The sequence below is a fragment of the Bactrocera dorsalis genome, chromosome 5 (assembly GCF_023373825.1).
Source record: "Bactrocera dorsalis isolate Fly_Bdor chromosome 5, ASM2337382v1, whole genome shotgun sequence".
Classification (NCBI taxonomy): Eukaryota; Metazoa; Arthropoda; class Insecta; order Diptera; family Tephritidae; genus Bactrocera; species Bactrocera dorsalis.
The window spans coordinates 61938188-61951579 of record NC_064307.1 but is presented as its reverse complement, the minus strand read 5'-3'; the positions used below and the strand labels follow the sequence as shown (position 1 = coordinate 61951579).

The 13392-nt window shown below is 35.7% G+C and overlaps 1 long non-coding RNA gene across 1 annotated transcript; it reads left to right on the top strand.

The window, feature by feature from the left end:
- The first annotated feature begins 4050 nt into the window (after positions 1–4050).
- Positions 4051–12119, top strand: LOC125778982 (uncharacterized). Its single transcript, XR_007423070.1, has 4 exons — positions 4051–5319; positions 10894–11077; positions 11137–11291; positions 11355–12119. It is a non-coding gene; the product is annotated as an uncharacterized LOC125778982 (long non-coding RNA).
- The last annotated feature ends 1273 nt before the right edge of the window (positions 12120–13392 follow it).

The following is a 13392-nucleotide window of genomic DNA, read 5'->3' as shown; positions in this document are numbered from 1 at the left end:
GACGAATTCCGTGAAGGTCGTCCAAAAACAGCCGTTGTGCCAGAAAACATCGATGCCGTACGTGAACTGATAATGCAAGACCGTCATGTAACATACCTTCAGATAGAGGCATGCCTATGCATTTCTCCCACCAGCATACATTCGATATTGCATGAACACCTGGCCGTAAAAAAGGTTTGTTCTCGTTGGATCCCGCACAATTTGACAATCGCTCAAAAAAAGGCTCGTGTGGATTGGAGTAAAAAAATGCTGAAAAAATACGATCGCGGTGCTTCAAAAGACGTTTATAAGATCGTCACAGGTGACGAATCATGGATCTATGCGTATGAGCCCGAAACAAAACAGCAATCGACCGTGTGGGTCTTCCAAGACGAGCCAAATCCAACGAAAAAAAAAAAAAAAACATTTTCGTTGATAAATATTCCTATTTTCATTATTAGGCCAGAAATATATATAGCAGCCCTCGTATATATACAGGCAGACAATGGTAATAGCTAAATCGCCTCAACTCGTCACACTGATCATTTATACGTATATCGGCATACTTTATAGAGTCTCCGTCGTTTCCTTCTGGGTGTTTGAAACTTCGCGGCGAACTTAATAAACCCTGTTCAGGACATACAAATATTATCGTTTTAAATGAAAAAAAAATATTGTTGGAAACACTGAACAATACAGACTAGTTAATGATATTTCATCCAAAGTTTCCTGACAAATATACATTTCCGACCTTTCAATTCGCTGACAATTTTTGGTTTTATAAAGTATGATTGTAAAATAATCTGAGAGTCAAATGGTCAACACTTTTAACCATGTAGAGAAACAGCTAATTATTATATGTAAAATAGTAGCTAAGATTTATTATAATTTTAAAAATTTTAGTGTTGCCAAATTTTTCCATATTTTTGGGATATAGCTGGTAACCCTGTTGGTAAATAGAAGGTTTCTCATTGACCACCACGACCTTAGGTCTATTGTGCCCTTAGGTACACATTTAGGTACTTAGGTAAATATATAATAGATTTTAATTTACATAAGTTTTTTTACTCACCACACAATGGATCAAATTTGTCTTCAGAGCTACATTATATGTTTTCTACTTATATTAATCACCTCTGTACAAGCAAAATAAAGCTTTTAAACAGTTCCCTCTTACCTAAACAGTTCCCTATGGAAGTCGATAATTAATTCGGGGAAGCCTCAAAAACTATAGCCGCAATAAGTTTTTGAATATACTGTAATCCACTAATTGTAGGAGATAAAACGTATCGCCTCTCTCACTATTCGCTTCAAAGGAAAGCCCCAGAAGCACTTTTTTGTCACCTATAAACTAGTTTGCCTTCTAAAGTCAAACTTATCTTCTTCCATCAATATATTGCTAAAAGAATATGCCAGCACCTAGGCTTCCAACATTCAACAGCTGCACGAAAAAATACTTGACATACGCAAAATCTCAAGAATAAAAGCAACAATAAAGTTAAACTCGAAAAAATGCATGAAAAATCTGAGTATTACCGCTCTCGTGCTACTGAAAACAACAGTCCGCAAAGCACCATTTTATATGCAAGTATGCCGACGACAACACACAGTAAGGAGTTCAGTTTGCTGTTGTATGGCGCGCTAGTGGCACATATGCTTTGCGTATGGAAGCCGGCAACTGTTAGGCTGTGCGTTCGCGCAACTTAAACTCTCGAGCATTGCGCTACATAGTGACTTTACATCACTTGTGTCCTTCGAAGAAAATAATAAGTTTGCGCAAACTTTTTTCACCCTCCCCAGCACGGCTTGCCACACAATTTTTCTTTTGCTGTGCTCTCGCTACAGTTGTCTTTTGTTTGCCACCGCTGATATTTATGTGCATGGTTGGCCGCCGAGCATTGTGTGCGGTGTGCAGGGGCGTATGAGCAACCTCAATATTTGCCTGTGTGAAATGAAAAAAAAAAAACAAAGAAAAGAAACAAATAAGTAAGGAAAGGCTAAAGTCAGGTGCAACCGAAAATGTTTACTCTTGCAACTTACACGAATCAAAGCCAGAGAAATACTTCATGGTGTAAAACATCAACCTGAGGATCGAAATCCAAGCAATTTTTTATATACAAATATTATATATAACTCCTGAGAGACATATACGGTTTGTTAGGAAAACGAAAACCATTATATGTGGTAGTATGTGACAGTTAGTGTAGTATCGACCAGATTTTATCTATTTTTTCAAATACCACATACTTTAAAAATGTCACTTACTAAAATACAATCATATAGAGTAAAGTCAGCCGAAAGTTACCAAAACCTGATATTAGTTACATATGAAGGAGCTATGTCAAGTTTTTACCAATTTTTTTTTTTTTTTTAGGCACAAGGATACACTCTTATGAGTTTAATACGTTCTCTAGTTTTCGTTAAGAAAACTCATATGTTGGCGGACATACGCGGTACAAAGTCACCCGGAAATTCGAAAATCTATATTTTAAGTATATGGGGGCAAAGAGAAGTATTGGTCGAATTCAATCCATTTTTGACACACAGACATACCATTAATGTCAATTATTTATCTCAGACATTGACCGATATTTTCGAAAAAAAAAGTGAACTATAGGTACTGGGGTCCACATATTCGGTACTAGGGGCTTGAAAAGTTTTTGCTGGATTGGGAAAATTTTTGGTCATAAGGTGGCGCACACTAAAAATATTATTGGTACAAATTTTTTTCCCGTTATATTATTTTCGTCTTGTTTTTTGTACTGGAAACTACACAAATCAAGTGGAATTGAAAGATATGCTATATGTGTGATTATATCCCAATGCAATTGTATGCAATTTTCATAGATTTTTTAATACATACCATCGACTTATTAAAATTCTCGAGAAGTATTAATGATAGCGATTTTGACCTCGAATCTTTTTTATAGCAAATAAAATTTCCTACAAATTTGTTGTGTACATTATTTCTATAGCTCCTGTTATTTACGAGATATATACAAAAAAATGAGAAATTCTTGGAAAAATTGGGTTTAGAGCCCCGTACTACCTCGCCGGTGTGAGATACGCCTTTGTTGCACTGGGCACTTTTGTAGAGTGAACAATTCTGAGAAATATGCGTCTAAAGTCAAAGCGATGCCATAAAATACCTCTGATCTGTAGGAATTTAAAGATCAAAACTCACGATTGTAATGCATTTTCTATGGAAAATTTTACAGGCCTTGGGCCAGTTCTTAATGTTATTATGAAGGGCTAAAATTTTCAGGGAATTTTTTTAGGGTATTTCCAAGGAAATTTCGTGACGGGACTGAAAAAAATTAATAGTTCAAAAAAAAAAAAAAAACACCCTAATGTACATATATATAACCCTATATCTCTCTCGCTTAGTTTTAGGTGATACGAACAACCGTTAGGTGAACAAAATTATAATACTCTATAGCAACTGGTTGCAAGAGTACAAAAATGTTGCAGCCTAACAATAGAGTAAGCCTGCTGCGCACGGCATTCAATTCAAATTTGACAGAAACCCAAGCGAAGCATATAAGAGTGGAAAGTAGCTTAAGATGAACAACAATAACAGCGAATATACAAATAGCACACAAGTAAAATAAATATGCAGGAATAAGTGCAATAAGGCAAAACAAGGAATGTTGCTGAGTAACTTTATACAAAATCCTAAACAAGAACAACTCCAATAAGCAAAGTAGTAAAGCGCTTTACAAGTAAACTCGATAAGCAACGATAACCCTGTCTAAGAAATGCCAAGGAAATACAATCAAATGGTCACCGGAAATCGTGAGCTGCTTGAGTCATATGTAAAAGAATCGTTTCTAGCCACTCCCAAATAAATGGCGATCAGAGAACTTTCCTCACTTGCGTGAACTTCTACACATGACTCCATCCTCCAGCAGGGTACCAAATATAAATTCCTAAGCAGACAAATTCTACCCAGAAGTCGGTAAAGTGTAAGGTTTTGAAAGGCGCTGTTCACTTACATTCAAGTGGAAAAATTTAATCTCGAGTGAAGTGCGCTGAAGTGCTAATACGTGCAACAAAAAACCAAACAAAATCTTCGGTTAAATGTCTTTTTTATACATCTTCCGTTTCTGTGGTCCGCTATACAAAACAAAAAATACAATAAAATACAACAAATGTTTTAATACAACAGCAATACATCAGCACTAGAAGCAGTATAAATATTTGCCTTTAAAAGAAGGCTACCCAGCTATATGAATACATACACACATCTCAATTTGAATGGTGCAATTGCAAGAAATATGCCTGTGACCTCTAGCTGCTAAAATATGCAATGACTACAATGTGCATTTGTTTAGATTCAGGCACGATAGCAGGCTGCCTCAAAGTGCTGAATAAAAGCATACAAAATGCATAATTTTTACACGAAAATTCTATGCCCAGTGAACATTTGAAAATGTATGAAAATGGCAAACGAGAAATGGTGCTGTAATGCTTTCGTTAATTCTTTTAAAAAATGTATGCGTTTTTTAGGCAGGGTTGCCACTTTTTAAAATTTTCCTATGAAATGTTCGGTTGCACCTGAACTTAGCCCTTTCTTATTTGTTTTTTTTTTTTATTTTAATAAGCTTTACAAATAATTGATGTCTGTAAAAGGCTTGAATCGTAAATTGGCATAAAACAGACTTTTAAGAGCTTTCGAAAGCGCTATGAAAGACTACACATGAATTTACATGTAATTTTGTATCATTAAGTGTATGTAAATCACTTTCAACTCTGAATGAATGCAAGCCGTGCTAATATTTGCTGTCACTTGGTTTGTACGTATAAATGTTTTCTTGTGTTCGGCCACAATGACAGACCAAAAACCTTATAAAAGCTCTTTTGTTACTTGAAGGTACGAATAAAATGAGAGAATGGTTTCGAAAACTAATAAAAATTCATGTTAGAAAATGAAAAGCATATAAAATTGTAGATTGCTACCGAAGAAATGGCCTGTAACTAAGAGTAGTATTGAACACACGCAGCACACTCGCACCAACAGAGACACTAACATATATATGGTAACAGCACATAAGCACATACATATGCGTATAATACAGTAGTAAACTCACACACCTACATATGACGTCGTCCTACACTAAACTACTCATATTTCTGTTTGCCTTTGCACCCAAGGTAAACTCTTTAGTATGCGGCCGGCGGAGAGCTCTTACACAGCACTTAACCAATATGCATACAAAGAGACAAAGCCCGACAAATACAAGCAAATGCATATGTAGATATGTAAATGCAGTAACAAATGCCACAAAACTGCGGAAAAACAAGAAAACATCTCAATGGAAGCTTTAATATCCTTCACAGGTACATTTATTATATCATGAAAGAATATAAAATGATTTTTATTTTGATTTTTGGTGGTTAGTTTGTGTCAAAACTGAATGAATATTTCGGGCATATTCAGGACTTAATTAACTCAGATCATTACGTTGATCATTAGTACAAGTATATGTATGTATATACTTTAAAGCAAACTTAATATACCCGGTACAGGGTATAAAAACAACCTTTGGTTTTGTCTGCAAAGTGACGAGGTTTTGTTAATAGTGCGGTAATAAAAAAGTTGGCTGAGAAGGTGGCTTTCCTGGCTGTCAGTGAGCAGTCAGTAAGTCTGTCCATAAATCCAGTGTGTGGGTTTGGTGGAAAGTTGAAGGATATTAGCATATATTTATGCAAGCAGACGCACATTCAGATGCGTTCAAGGCAACTGCGACGGGCTGAACACTGATAGATTGTTAATGGCTGGTGCCGCAACGAAAAGGCAACAGAAAACTTAATGAGGCTTAAAGCAAAGAAACATATGCTAGCATTTGCAAGTAGTTTACTTACTACAGGTGCAGCAGCAGCAGCTAGTTGCCTTAAGCACCGTTTGTTTCGTATATTGGCGCGTTGGCGAAGCCATAGCAGCTTTTTAACTGTCCGCCACGGTTACGAGCAGCAGCTGGTTGGCCACAGTTGCTCTATTACTATTGTTGCGCACAGTTTTGACTGGCTTTTCCTAACAATATTTCATTCGCTTTTATTGCGTTTTTTGTTTTTTTCTCTGCTATGCATACTTTATCGACTTCGTGCCATGCGTAAAGCTCAAGCGGCAGGAAAATGAATTAAGTGTGTGCTGGAGAAGAAGAAAACGGCAAAACGAAGCAAAAACAAAAAAATTAAAAATCTGCCTTTCTTTCTAACTTTTATGTGCTCGTTGTTGCATTGGAGTGATTGCTTTGCAATCATTGTTGCGCTAAACTATTGGCTGGAGATTGAGTAACGAGCAGCACTGATTGCGTTGGAAGTGGAGTGTGCGGGGGAAAGAGGCATAAGCGAAAACTGTGTAATCTTAAAGTAACTATTAAAAGTGGCGTTGGCTTCTGCTGTTGTGCGTGTAAAAAATGAGTGCGACAAAGTAAAGCTTAAAAAATGTTGCGTATACGCCCCGGCTGTCCAGGTAATTTATCGCTTAGGCTTTTTTTAAGTGCTTTGTTATCGTTGTTTGAAGACTCAATATTTGCAGTTTCACGTTCGAAAAAGCGCAATACGTGTGTGTGCAGGAATTTCGAAGAATTAGGGGGAATAAGAGAGTTGGAAAAAGGCAGATTGAGTCGTCTGCTAACTTAGTGGAGTAATAAATTTGAGTACTAGATGTTGAAACGAAATATCTGGTGAATGGGCAGGTTTGGTTGAACACTTGGACACTTTAATCGTTTTTGAAACCGTAATTGATGATTTCCTACTAGAATCGTTAAATATTTCAGTAGCATACAATACCATATATATTGACAACTTCAGTAAAAGACCTCCCATGAATAATTATTTGCCTTTAAACTAAAGTTTTTGAATAAAAGTTTACTGATTGACTATTGGAATTTCATTAAGAGAAAAATTGCTACTCCTTTCTTCCTAAAAAAGATCTATGACCGCATCCTCTAAGTTCTTGATACCGAATCCTTCTATAAGACGGAAAAAAGCTAAAGCCTCTTATCTTTATCTTTATCGTGAGAACAATGGCTTTTTCAAGCTCCTACGTATGCGCACTTCCAGCCGTAAGCTACAAGATCACCTTGAAAAATCTCTACTTGCGGCACAAATTTCATCAAAATATCTTCTGTAACCCATAAAGTGCCACCTCTAAGCTGAGATCAGTATTCTAGGTATACCACAATGGTGCACTTGGGTCGATGTCTTGTATAATTTATTTCGACTTCTTTCTTCTCATTGGTTTGTTGAGTCTTACACTAAAAGCTTGGCTTCAATGTTTTAAACTCCACCCGATTAGTAAATTTGAGAAAGCTTTCTATGTCTGAAACACGAATGAATATATAGCTATGTTCTTCATTTCCGAAACGGCTTAATAAGTTTCACCTTTATACCAGGAAGTGCGCTGATTCGCCCGCTTGATTTCAAAAAGCTTTGGTGACACATAATTTGAATGTGCTTAGCTTTTCAAAGCTTCGGAGTCTCAACTATACGAACGCATTTAGATAGAAAACATGGTAGATACACGAAAATTGGCCTCTTTATTTTGGCAAGTATTTTATTTTACGTTGAAGAGGACTTCAATAATGAACATTTTTTCTCGAGTAACTGACAGGTTTACATTGCATGCTTAAGTAAATTCGAAAGAGTTTTGCAAGAATTTTCCATCACCCAACATAGGCTATCTTTTATTTGCGACTCTATGAAAATAACTCGTTTTCTGCTGCTCTATAGATCAACTAGAAATTTGTAAAAACTAATTTTTTCAGTTTTGTTTCAGTTGCAAAACTAAACTGAAGTGTTTATCTTGGCATTAAAAAGACAACTGGGAGCTAAATTGTTTCTCACCTTCCATCATTTACTTCACATTTAAAAGTTTGCTTTATTTGACTTCACACTTCAGCGTCGTATTGCCGTGTTTTACTTCCATTTCAACATTTACGTGGAAATCAAATTTGTAGCCACTTTGATGCTATTAGTGACACGGTTCGCAATGCTTTTAGTGGCAATTGCTGAGTGCCTCGCGAGACGAATGACTCTCTAGGCGCTTCTCAACACGTCTTACAACGCTGAATGTTGTTGTTGAATAATGCACTTTAACTTTTCTTTGCTCTTTTTCTGTCTTTATTTTCTTTATTTTTTCAGATTTTAGTCTTTTTGCATTTTTCTAAGTTACTTGCCTCAGCGCTTTTTCTATTTTCTTTTGCGAAGTCTTTGTGAACTTTGTTAGCTTTTGACAGTGATAATGCATTTTTTGCAGCAAATCTTTCTTATAACTGTTGCTGTATTGCGTTATTTATACAACAAGTGTCTTTGATTTCGCTAGTACTAAGTTTTGTTCGACTTGCTGTGTATGTATAAATGTGTATAAACATTCATATATAGCCTTAATGTTTGTTACATTGAGAAGTACCCTTTTATGTATTTATTATTCTATTTCTCGGTGTTTCTCAATACTGTTTTTAATTTTTTTTAGTATATTTATGCTCAATATACTTATATAAGATCCATGTGAAAAGAAAATCACTATTTATACAACACATTTTATTAAAACTTTCCTGTAAGGTCAACAAAATTACCATTTTTTTCGATAACCACATTTTAAAGGTTATTTTATAATACCACTCTTAAAAGCCCTCGTCCTTATTAGAAAACATGTGTTCAGTCGAATTTTGAACCAATTATAGCAATCACCATTATAGAAACAGGTAGTACAGCTACAGGTAGTAAGCACTTTACCAAGTCCAGGCTTCTAATTGGATATATAAAAACCTCCCAACCAAATTGTTAAAACTTCTGGCGAGCCACTGGCGTTTTGTGTGGTCTGCTGTTGTTCTGAAGGAACACAACTTCTCTCCTATTGACCCTAGCTGTCCGCTTCTGGGTGATTTCTTCCTTCGGATAGTGACAGTACTGATCCGATTTAATAGTTTAGGGAGCAGCTCATTGGAATATTATTATTAGATTGGCAGGAAATCCTTCAAAACCAGAACAAAACCTTGCTGACCTTCAATCTTGGCTTTGCGACCGTTTGAGCGTGCCTAGCGCGATTCCATAACGACCATCTTTGCTTGACGTTGTTGTAGGGATCTACTTTTCAACCCCAGAGAATCTCCGCTTTCGAATTGGATCGTTTTTGTAGCTTTCAGCAACGGTTATTCAACCATGAGCCTACTTCTCCCCAGTATTTTACGCAGTTTAAGCACTTACTAAGGAATTTTAGAAACATTTCATAACCTTCGATGAAACATGAATCCCCAGACAAGTACATAAGTCCAAACTATATCGGGTCTTAATTGACATAAATGACGCTCCAAAACAAGGCAGAGTATACATCGTTGAAAATTTTTGATCGTGCTACGAACCAGCCTCAAACCTTGCAAAGTTTTATAAGTAAACGTAGAAAAAGAAATTATTTTTAAAAAGATATAAAAAATATATCTCCCAAATACCCGCAGGCCAACTCCAACTTCTAGAAGCCCTGTGATCCGTTTTACTCGAGTGGGTTCTGGAAAGGTAGGTTCTCTGTATTCTTTCTTTTCCACATTGTATCGGCTTGCCAAATGCCACCTACCATATAGGAGTAGTGCTGCGTCCACATACGTACCACTTGAACTCATGTTGAGTGCAAACTTTGCTTCAGTTTCTGCTTACAGGTGACCATGACAGTTGAAGCCATACCAAATGCGCTAAAGAAGTGGGGTGCGAGAGTGTATTATAAACTGACTAACTGCCACTAATGTGGTTGGTATTGGCTGCGATATGTCGCTTAAACAGAGATTTGTGCGTGACTGGAGCCATTGTTTGACTGGTTGGAACACATCTTGTGGGAAACAAAGTTGGTGGAAATACCAGTATACCGGTTCTTAGGTTTCAAGCGGAGGTGGAGGTGCTTGCTCTAGGATATACTGCACTGCAATGCAAACTCCTTCATTGATATGTGTATTCACTCCAATAGCCGAGCGGTTATACTTGGAGCAAATTATTCAGCTTATGTGTTGAGAATAGAAGAGGTTTCACCATTGATTAGACATAAACTCCTAACTCCCGCAACAAAATCCGATTCCATACTTTCCTGTATGGCATATCTCGTATGTTTTAGTATAGCATCATTGGGTTTTGAGTCTAGGTATCTTTTCTAACCAATTTTCGACAATATTATCCTGCCTAAAGGCATCATAAAAGATCCTTCGCTGTGACATCGATAAAAATACAGCTGATACAACTGAACCGACCTCTAAATTATTTTGAAAACCAGTTTTTTATCTCTCGTTATAATCTTAATAGAACTGTTGGCAGTGGGTTCTGAAAGTTAGCACGTACATAGCTTAAACAACTCTGATCTAATAAAAAGTATACGTTCTTTCCGAGTATTTTTCTTTGATGGCTCTCTTTCCATTTGAAAGTAATATCTTTTAATATCTTTTTTCTTTGATTTCTTCTACAATATGTATTTGGTTTGGGACTTCCTAGAAGAAATAAATTTATACGAGTAAATATTTTATTTTCAACCTCAGAACACAGCCTACGCTCTCTCAAACTACGAACAAATCTCTTAAACGAGTAATATATGTAGCTAGTGATTTGAATAGGTGAATATACGGCTTTGAGCTGTTCGCTTTCAAATTGGAATTTGACATTTTCTCTGATTCGGTTAAGTTTTGATGGTAATTGAAAACCTTAGACAGAAAATCCTATTTTTAGGTTTTGAAGACGGTCAGTGTATCATACAGCTAGATGTTTGGGTTCCGCTAGTTCACTAAAACTAAATCAGTCAAGCCAGTTCGTTCTGTAAAAAAAACTCCCCAACAGATTAAATAGTTTTTTTCATGCATATTAGTAATATTTATTATAGATAGTAAGTATATAAATATATATAATTATGCGCTTATTTGTCTCCTTCTGTCTTAGAATCTACCACATAAATCGGAGAAGTTCAATAAACTCGAATCTAAAATAGCATGGTTCCATATAAGTAATCTGAAGCGTAGCTCGGAACTCATACTCGAAGCAATTGGTGAGCATGCGGCATCTCTGCCTTTCAAGACGCTGGTGGCTTGGACCGATCCAGCGTTGTCGGTATTTGTAAGTATATGTATGTGAGTGAGAAGTTTTAAGAGGTATCAACATGATTAATAATCTTTGTTTTCACAGCCGCCAATAGTACAGCCCGCAGATAACATAGAGGAAGTTGGCTCGAGGATTATATAGTACTCTACTCAGCTTTTGATAATCCGGCGCCAACAATTTCACTGTACATCGCTGGACATTTGGTGCGTCAGGATATGTCGAGACATATGTCAGTTACCGTGAGTACTGAAGGATCCAGACTGAGACTAATAAATTTATTTAATTCAACTTTTCTATTTTAGACGCAAAAACCCTACCGCTGCCGGCATAACCGTCGCGATGAGAATGAGCTGCATTGCACTGTCGATGCGAAACTACCGCCAAATACAATTTTCTGGCATGACTATGATAAAAGTAAATTACGTTTTCGGAAAGCTAACGCCCCCAAAAAACTTAAAATATCTCAAAATCGTTAAAAAATTTCGAAAATTAAAAAACTTTTGTTGAAAAGCAAGGGTCACCTGCCAAAGAATTTTGAAAAAGTGGGCGTGTTCTCGCCCTCTAATAAGTTTAATGTACATGCCACCTAATCCACTAAAGCTGCAACAACCAAATTTGTCTAGCACAAATAATATAAGAACTCCTACCGATAGTATGAAAATTGATGAAATCGGATGATATCCCTGCTCACTACCCATATAAGAGTACTAGAGGACCCGCTTACGTTTTACTGTGGCTGATACATAGATAGTACTACTAATACCATCTATATGATTTCTATTAGTTAGATTATAAGTATTAGTTAAGGAATAATCGCATTTTTGATGAAGCAACTTGTGTTAGTTTACAAAAAAAAATGTTATAGCTACCCATAGATGTATTGAATCACCCAATTTATTACTTAAGAACGAACAACTCTGTCCACAATATAAAAACTTGATCCACAGATGTCGCCTTTTACTTTGGCATCGTTTTCTTTAATGCACGTTTACGCCAATTTAAGGTTTGAATATTGGATACTGCGATGGTAGCGCCATCTATCGGTCAAACATTCCAAAATTAACAATTGATTAAAAATGAAAAAATAACTTAAAACACATTTTCCGGTGGACCAAATTGTAAATCTAAACCATTCTCGAATCTCCTTGAACATACACACAAAATTTCATCACAATCGGTCCATCCGTTTAGGAGCAGTTCAAATACAAACACACGGTCAGAAGACTTATATATATAAAGATTACTCAAAACTACCAAAAGCGCTTAAATTCATAACTAGTAAAGCAAGAGACATTAAATTTATCTCCGAGAATACATGGGAGAGCTTTATAGTACGATGTGAAAATTGAAAAATTAGCGTGGCACCACTTATCTGGAGACCTGACGGAACAATTTTATTTAAATTTAGTACATAGCACTTCTCTCGTATTCCTGTCACAGTGTGAAAATGGGTGAAATCGGACCACAACATTCCATAAAGCACAATTTATCCCTTAATACAATATATCAAACGTTCACACAAATTGTTTGTGGTTTATATTTCGAACAGTAACATAACCTCCTTTCAAACTCTTGAGAAAAAAAATATCCATTTTAACATCGAATGAAGAAATTGATAAAATTTTCATACTTTAAATCCACATGTATACAAATCACTAAATCAAAGTATTATCTGTTAATTAATTACAACGATATCTGTAAAATATTTCAGTTTTTGGCACAACTGATTACATTATGTAAATCGAGAGAAAGCAGTGATGTGGTTTAAAAACAACGATATCGTTTTAAAAATTTAATAGAATATTTACTTAAAATATATACCTACTTACACACATAACGCAGTTTATACCCATTCCAAAAAAAAATACAAACAAATAAAGCAGTATTCACTTTGCAAGAAGTCTGCAGCTCAATGAATGACATCAACTCTAAAATAATGTTATCTCTGTGATTTTGTAATTAATTTAGTCCGACTTCTTCTAACGACTGACAGCAGATATACACAACCAATCAAATATTTAAAATGCATACAAACAAATGGAATTTTATGCTTCATTGTGTAGCTTTGTGAGCAGTTGTATATATTTTAGCGGCTTTATTACTATCAATGGATCTCAATAAACAATTTGCCTGACACACTCGCCTGCTAATCCCTTGAATTAGTAAACGAAACGTATTGGAGAAAAATATGTCTATATTAAGCTTTAATAAATAGCAACAAAGCTCAGTTTATAACAAATACTTCGTGAACAAGAAGCTTAAAGATACATATATTTTTCAATTTAATAAATATATGAAATTTACTAAATTTTTTAAAGTATTGTATATATTCTCATATAG